Genomic DNA, 7682 nt, shown 5'->3' with positions numbered 1-7682 from the left:
AAGCCAATGTAAGGGTTTGTTATTGAGATTAATGCTATAGGTCATGAGGGAGTCATTAATCTTAGGGCCTCTGAGAAATACACAGAGTTCCTCCCGGAATTGCTCACTGGACAGGCAGTAGGTAGCCTCCCGCTCCCTTTGTCAGAAGGTTGCCTCTGTGGGCATTGATTGCCTCAGACTTGTGGGATGTGTTGGCTAAGAAGGATCCTTAGGAACCAAGGAATGTTTTGGGGAGAATTCTGGAAGATACTCTGTATGCACTTGAGCTGTCAACTTCCACAGTGCCCACCCCAGATGCAGCTGAAATCTGAGGTAGGCCAAGGGGATATGGTGTGGCTACCAGAGACCTTTGTAAAACAGGCCAATCCTATCCATAAATGTGCAGAAAATCCTGAACAAAGTATTAGCAAACTGAATCTAGTGACACATGAAAAAGATTAATATACCATGTCCTAATTGTATCTGGTCCAGAAATCCATGCATAGCTTAATATTTAAAATCAATCAATATAACTTATGCCATCAACAGAGTAAAGAATAAAAATCAAATGACCATCTCCATAGATTCGTGAAAAAATACTTGATAAAATTCAATTATCTATTCATGATTTTTTTATTTAACAGTTTATTATGATTTACAGGTGTCATTTAAAAAAAAATCAGTCCAGGGGCGCCTGAGTGGCTCAGTCGTTAAGCGTCTGCCTTCCGCTCAGGTCATGATCCCAGGGTCCTGGGATCGAGCCCCACATCAGGGTCCCTACTCCGCGGGAAGCCTGCTTCTCTCTCTCCCACTCCCCCTGCTTGTGTTCCCTCTCTCACTGTGTCTCTCTCTGTCAAATAAATAAATAAAATCTTTTTAATAAATAAATAAATAAAATAAATTTTAAAAATCAGTCCATTAAACCATGTAGAAATAAGTATGCAAGAAGTCTGCAAAACAAAACATACATGTTTAAGTAGAGGGATTATCTGAAATTCCAGATTTTTTAGTCACTTCATTATTTTGCTATGGCAGCCAAGTAATCCTTAACTTCAGTAGGAGTAAGCATCCTGAATCTGGCTTCATTGCAGATTCCAACCTCTATGTTATCTTCTGTCATTTGCCCTTCAAAGCTTTCCTTTAGGGTTAATATGGCTGTGTGAATGGCATCTTTAAGTCCCAGGTCTTCGTTATGTCTTTTCTTGAGGGAAGTTTTCCCATTCACATAGTTCTTTCCCATTGCTGTGGCTTTCTAGAAAGAAAGCTCCAGGTGGATCTGACTGAAATAAATACGGTCGCACCTCATTCTAACCACAAATTAGTAAAGAAACTCCAAATGGACAAACATCACATGAATGAGTGTATTCTTGCATCTCAAAAGCTACTCTGTACCAGCTGAGCTGTGGGAATGGGTTCTTGGTAAATCAGATAGTATTGCTGAACTGGTTTCCGAGCTCTGTGCTCAAGCTCTCTGTAACCTGGGCCCATGCCACACTATACACCAAGCCTATGTGCTTGGTAATTGGTTCCACTTTGTGTACAGTACACTTCGCTCATCATACAGAGCAGATTTCTGTTTCTTCTCAGTTGCTAAAACCACACCATTTGCAGCTTTATTTTATTTTTTTTTAAGGTTTTATTTATTTATTTGACAGAGAGAGAGAGAATGACTCAAGGGCACTCATTATCATTACTCCATTTAACATTGCATGGCGGGTCCTAGTTGATTTAATAAGTTGAGGAAGTTAATTAACAAGAATATTAGGTAATAATAATAATTACACATATAGTGAGATACACAGAGAGACAAAGAGATGAAGAAAGATGGGGTACCTGGGTGGCTCAGTCAGTGAAGCGTCTGCCTTCAGTTTAGGTCATGATCCTGAGGTCCTGGGATTGATCGGGCTCCCTGCTCCATGGGGAGCCTGCTTCTCCCTCTCCCTCTACCATCGCCCACCCTGCTTGTGCTCTCTGGCTCTCTCTATCTCTCTGTCAAATAAATAAGTAAAATCTTTAAAAAAAAAAAAAAGAGAGATGAAGAAAGAGAATCCAACCGAATCTACATATAATCTTTTGCAAGGTCACTATATTTAAAGTCATCATGCAAGAATCAAATCTATATTTTACTTACAACAGCAATGAGCACTGAAATAAAATTATACACACATAAAGTCTATCATAACAGTCTTTTTAAAAAAAACTTCAAATACCTAAAAATAAACCTAATAAAAATGTACAAAACCTCTACACAAAAAAAGTATAAAACATAATTGAGAAGAATTTGAGAGGAGTTAGGGGCACCTGGGTGGCTCAGTTGGTTGAGCATCTGACTTTTGATCTCAGCTCACATCTTGATCTGAGAGTCATGAGTTCAAGCCCTACATTGGGCTCCAGGTGGGGCCTACTTAAAAACAACAACAACAGTATATATAATTGAGAGGAATTAAAGAAAACTTAATAAATGGGGAGGGGAGGTAATGTACTATACCCAAGATTTGAAAGAGTCAATATGATAAAGATAAAAACTATGTATAAGATCCACAGCTCTCTCGGGGCACCTGGGTGGCTCAGTTGGTTAAGCGACTGCCTTCGGCTCAGGTCATGATCCTGGAGTCTCGGGATCGAGTCCCGCATCGGACTCCCTGCTCAGCAGGGAGTCTGCTTCTCCCTCTGATCCTCCCCCCTCTCATGTTCTCTCTCTCTGTCTCATTCTCTCTCTCAAATAAATAAATAAAATCTTTAAAAAAAAAAAAAAAAAGATCCACAGCTCTCTCAAGTAAATTCCTAAAATTCTAAAATTTATGGAAATATAAAAGACAAAGGTAGCTAAGAGAATATAGAAGGAGGAGGAGATAAAGGACTAACACTCTCTGGATAGCTATTTGTTATAAAGACATAACAAATATGACACTGTGGTATCAGTACAAGGATGGACAAATAAACTGATGGAAAGACTAGAGATGCCAGAAACAGACCCATCCTCTCATTGAACACTTGATCTATGATTGGAGGTACTGCAAAAAGTTGAGAAAGGACAATCTTTTCATTAAAGAGTTGTGGTTCAGACATCCAAAGGGCCAACAGACACATGAAAAAGTGCTCAGCATCACTCGGCATCAGGGAAATCCAAATCAAAACCTCAATGAGATACCACCTCACACCAGTCAGAATGGCTAAAATTAACAAGTCAGGAAACAACAGATGTTGGCCAGGATGCGGAGAAAAGGGAACCCTCCTACACTGTTGGTGGGAATGCAAGCTGGTGCAGCCACTCTGGAAAACAGTAGGGAGGTTCCTCAAAAAGTTGAAAATAGAGCTATCGGGGCTTCGGGGTGGCTCAGTCATTAAGCGTCTGCCTTCGGCTCAGGTCATGATTCCAGGTCCTGGAATAGAGCCCCACATCGGGTTCCTTGCTCAGTGGGAAGCCTGCTTCTCCCTCTCCCATTCCCCCTGCTTGTATTCCCTCTCTCGCTGTGTCTCTCTCTGTCAAATAAATAAATAAAATCTTAAAAAAAAGAAAGAAAATAGAGCTACTCTATGACCCAGCAATTGCACTACTGGGTATTTGCCCCAAAGATACATGTAGTGATCCAAAGGGGCACCTGCACCCCGACGTTTATAGCAGCAATGTCCACGATAGCCAAACTATGGAAAGAGCCCAGATGTCCATCAACAGATGAATGGATAAAGAAGATGTGGTATATATATACAATGGAATATTATGCAGCCATCAAAAAATGAAATCTTGCCATTTGCAACGACGTGGATGGAACTAGAGGGTATTATGCTAAGCAAAATAAGTCAATCAGAGAAAGACAATTATCATATGATCTCACTGATATGTGGAATTTGAGAAACAAGGCAGAGGATCATAGGAGAAGAGAGGAAAAAATGAAACAAGATGAAACCAGGAAGAGAGACAAACCATAAGCGACTCTTAATCATAGGAAACAAACTGAGGGTTGCTGGAGTGGAGGGGGGTGGAAGGGATGGGGTAACTGGGTGATGGACATTGGGTAGGGCATGTGATGTAATGAGCACTGGGTATTATATAAAACTGATGAATCATAGGGGCACCTGGGTGGCTCACTCGTTGGGCGTCTGCCTTCGGCTCAGGTCATGATCCCAGGGTCCTGGGATCGAGCCCCGCATCGGGCTCCCTGCTCGGTGGGAAGCCTGCTTCTCCCTCTCCCACTCCCCCTGCTTATGTTCCCACTCTCGCTGTCTCTCTCTCTGTCAAATAAATAAATAAAATCTTTTAAAAAAAAACAAACTGATGAATCATAGACCTGTACCCCTGAAACAAATAATACATTTTATGTTAATTAATTGAATTTAAATGCTTTTAAAAAGTGAAAAAAAGTTGTGGTTCAATTATGTACTAATAAGGGGGGGAATGAAACTTGATTCCTACTCAAATAATATGCAAAAATATCATTCTTGGTGAATTACAGATTTAAATGTAAAAAAGTAAAACAATAAAGATTTTTAGAATAAAACATAGGAGAACATCGTCATGACTTTGGGCGGGAAATAATTTCTTAATGGATACAAATGGCAATAACCACTAAGGAAAACATTTACAAATTGGAGTAAATCAAAATTAGGAATATCTGAACATCAAAAGATAGCATTAAGAGAAGTAAAAGACAAGACAAGTGAGAATATGTTTGAATTACATATTTGACAAAGGAAGACCCAAACGAAAAAGATAAGTAGAAAAATAGGCAAGATATTCACTTCACAATAGAGATATTCAAATGGCCAAGAAACACACGAAAAGGTACTTAATCTCAATTGTTATCAAAGACATGCAAGTCAAAACCACTATAATTCCACTACCTAAAAAGACAAAGCCAGTGTTGGCAAGAATGTAGAAAAATTAAAACTCTCTTTTCCAATCGGGTGGGCTGAGGCTGCAAGCAGCTGTGCAGAACTCCTGTACTTGACCAGCAGTTTCTCTGATTGACTCTCAAATGGTACAAACAGTTTGGACAAATGATTTGGAAGAATCTACAGAAGTAGAACCTGGAGATTCCCTCGGACCCCAGGAATACAGCCTTAGATATGTGCAGCAGAAATGCATGTGCCTGTGCGCCAAGAGATATGCAGGAGTGTCTGGGGCAGCAGTATTTGAAACAGCTTAAAGCTGGAAACACCCGTAATGCCCATCAGCAGATAATTCCGTTATCAGTGGAACAGGTACGTTAATTTGGGTGTATTCCAACAGCAACGCAAGGGAGCTAATTTATAGCTGCAAAAATGAATTAATCTTATCAATATAATGCGGAGCTAAAAAAGAGTCGAAAAAGAGCATGCTGTGCATACACAGCTCAAAAACAGACAAAACTAACCTATGGTTTGAGAAGCCAGACTTATGCTCTCCTATGGGAAAAGTGGTCCAGAGAGGGGCTTCTGGAGTACTAATAACGTTCTATTTCTTCATCTGGGTGGTGGGTACAGGGTGTGGTTTGAGCCAACGTGTCATGCTCTATGCTTAGAATGTTTGCATTTGGGGCCTGCATATTTCCCTAATGACTGTTGTTTGTTTGGTTTTTTTTAATCAAGTAAAAGGGAAATTGAAAGCTGAGAATGCCCTTGGCCATTTGGGGATCTCTGAGCCACTAAACAAAAAGAGAATAAACCATGTTGATTGATGATGATTACCAGGTGGAAATTAGGCTACTGCAACCCACTGAGAGTAGAGTACTATTCCTGAAAGCCAGTCCATTCACCGGGTGTTTCTTAGTACTCCCTAGCCCATAGTACTGGTCAGTGGGAAACTGTAGCTACCCAGTAAAGATCAGACTACTAAAAAAGGCTTGGAAAAGAATGGGAATGATTTGGATTATACCACCAGGTAAAAACTCTTACCTCCTAAGGTGACGGCAAAGGTGATTTATGAGAATAGTGTACTAGGTGGTTTAAATTCGTTTATTTTCTTCCCACTGCTGCATTGTAAACCTGGGGAATGTGCATCATTTTCCTTCAGGGAATACATCTTGTTCTCACGTTCTTATTGGTAGGTTTTGACTTAGCTAGAGAGGTCACTGACCCAGCCTCAATACTGACTTAAAATTTAAGTGATAATTTAAGTTTATGAAGTTAAGTTTATAAAATTCAAGTTATATAAAGTTAGGTTGAAAAGTTAAATTTGTGCTAATAAAAGTTTTTCTTTAATATGAAAGGTCATTATATTGAAATGAAGGCCCTAGATTTCATGCTGTTTAGTGTAAGTATGGGAGTGCAGTCATTTCCAACCATTTAAGGATTTCGTTTAATGTATGTGTGTCCATACCTGAGTGTTTACTTATAGATGACTGCCCCCACATGATGGTAGTGCTGCCTACATTCATTGAAAAGAGTTTAAAAGGACAGAATTAAGTGTTGTTATTAAATAAATTTATATTTAATCACAAAAGGTATATTCTTTTGAAAAATGGAAACAGATGCATGTCAAGTCACAGGGAGATGCCCCTTAGATTCCTAGTGTCCACAGGCAGTAATCTCTATGGTAAGGTTGGAAGTGGGAAGTTCCAAGTGCCTTTCTGTCTATCCTTCTCTCTTGGTTGTCATATTTTTAAATTCATATTTTCACATCGAAAAATAATAGTAAAATGCATCACCTCTTTGTTTCCTAAGAAAAAGATGATACAACATCTATGCTGGGGATGAGGAAGAGGATCTCAACCAGGCAAGTCATAGAATGTTCCAGAAAAATGTGAAACTGGCCTGTAAGTGGCAATTCTTACTGCCTTGGGAGCCAGTTGCTATATCAACTTTTTTTCTAAAATTGGACCCATCCTCAAGGAAAGCCTCCAGGAGGTGAGAGCTCATGTTCTCTTTCATAATTTTTCTGAAGCAGTGACTTTCTTGAGAGACATACTGAAGGAGTTAAATTCACTAAAAGGAATCTCTCCTTCCTTGTGATCCGCCCTGCCCCTCCCCTTTCCAATCGGGTGGGCTGAGGCTGCAAGCAGCTGTGCAGAACTCCTGTACTTGACCAGCAGTTTCTATTCCCACTGGGAAGTTCTCCTCAACTTTGTCAGAGGGACTGAGTCACACTTTGCTGAATTCCTCCAGTGATCTTTTGTTTCTCTTATTTATTAGCACTCTGGACAACTGCCCAGCCAGTGGAGAGACCACCTCTTAGCTCAGTTCTGCTTAAGATTACGGGTGGTGGTAACGGTTGATGGCTGGGCCAATTTTTGACAAGGATGTTTATTTAGGTTTTAACTTAAACATCACTTTCTTCACAGAGGCCTTCCCTGACCACCCTAACTAAATCAGCTCCGCTCGCTGCCCGTGTTACTCTATGTTATCTTTTGTCACTGCTCTTATCAGTACTTGCCATTAACTTATCTACTTATTGGCCCAGCAAGATCCTCAAGAGCAGAGACTTTGTTTACCCCCATTATCAAGAGTAGTGCCAGGACCCAGAAGGGGCTCCTGTTTGACCAGTTGACCAGTATGACCAGTATGACCAGTTTGACCAGTATGCTAGCAGAGGGTTTCCAAAAGAAAGTAGTTACATGAATTTCATGTCTACATCCTGGTGGTGTGGCTTAATACACATCTCAGTATGATTTTCAGCTTTAAGGATACAAAAGAGTGAATCCTATCCTTCAGGCACCACCATGACTTTGGGAGAATTCTGGATGGAAATGCATTTCACAATTAAGTGGCTAAAATGTCTTTAACTT

The 7682-nt window shown here is 40.1% G+C and overlaps 1 pseudogene; it reads right to left on the bottom strand.

Annotated features, from left to right (window-relative positions):
- Nucleotides 1-951: 951 nt before the first annotated feature.
- Nucleotides 952-1594, bottom strand: LOC118552728 (proteasome subunit alpha type-2 pseudogene; annotated as a pseudogene).
- Nucleotides 1595-7682: the final 6088 nt, after the last annotated feature.

The sequence above is a fragment of the Halichoerus grypus genome, chromosome 7 (assembly GCF_964656455.1).
Source record: "Halichoerus grypus chromosome 7, mHalGry1.hap1.1, whole genome shotgun sequence".
NCBI classification, from domain to species: Eukaryota; Metazoa; Chordata; class Mammalia; order Carnivora; family Phocidae; genus Halichoerus; species Halichoerus grypus.
Note: the sequence above shows the minus strand (reverse complement) of the source record. Positions and strands in the feature narration are given on the sequence as shown.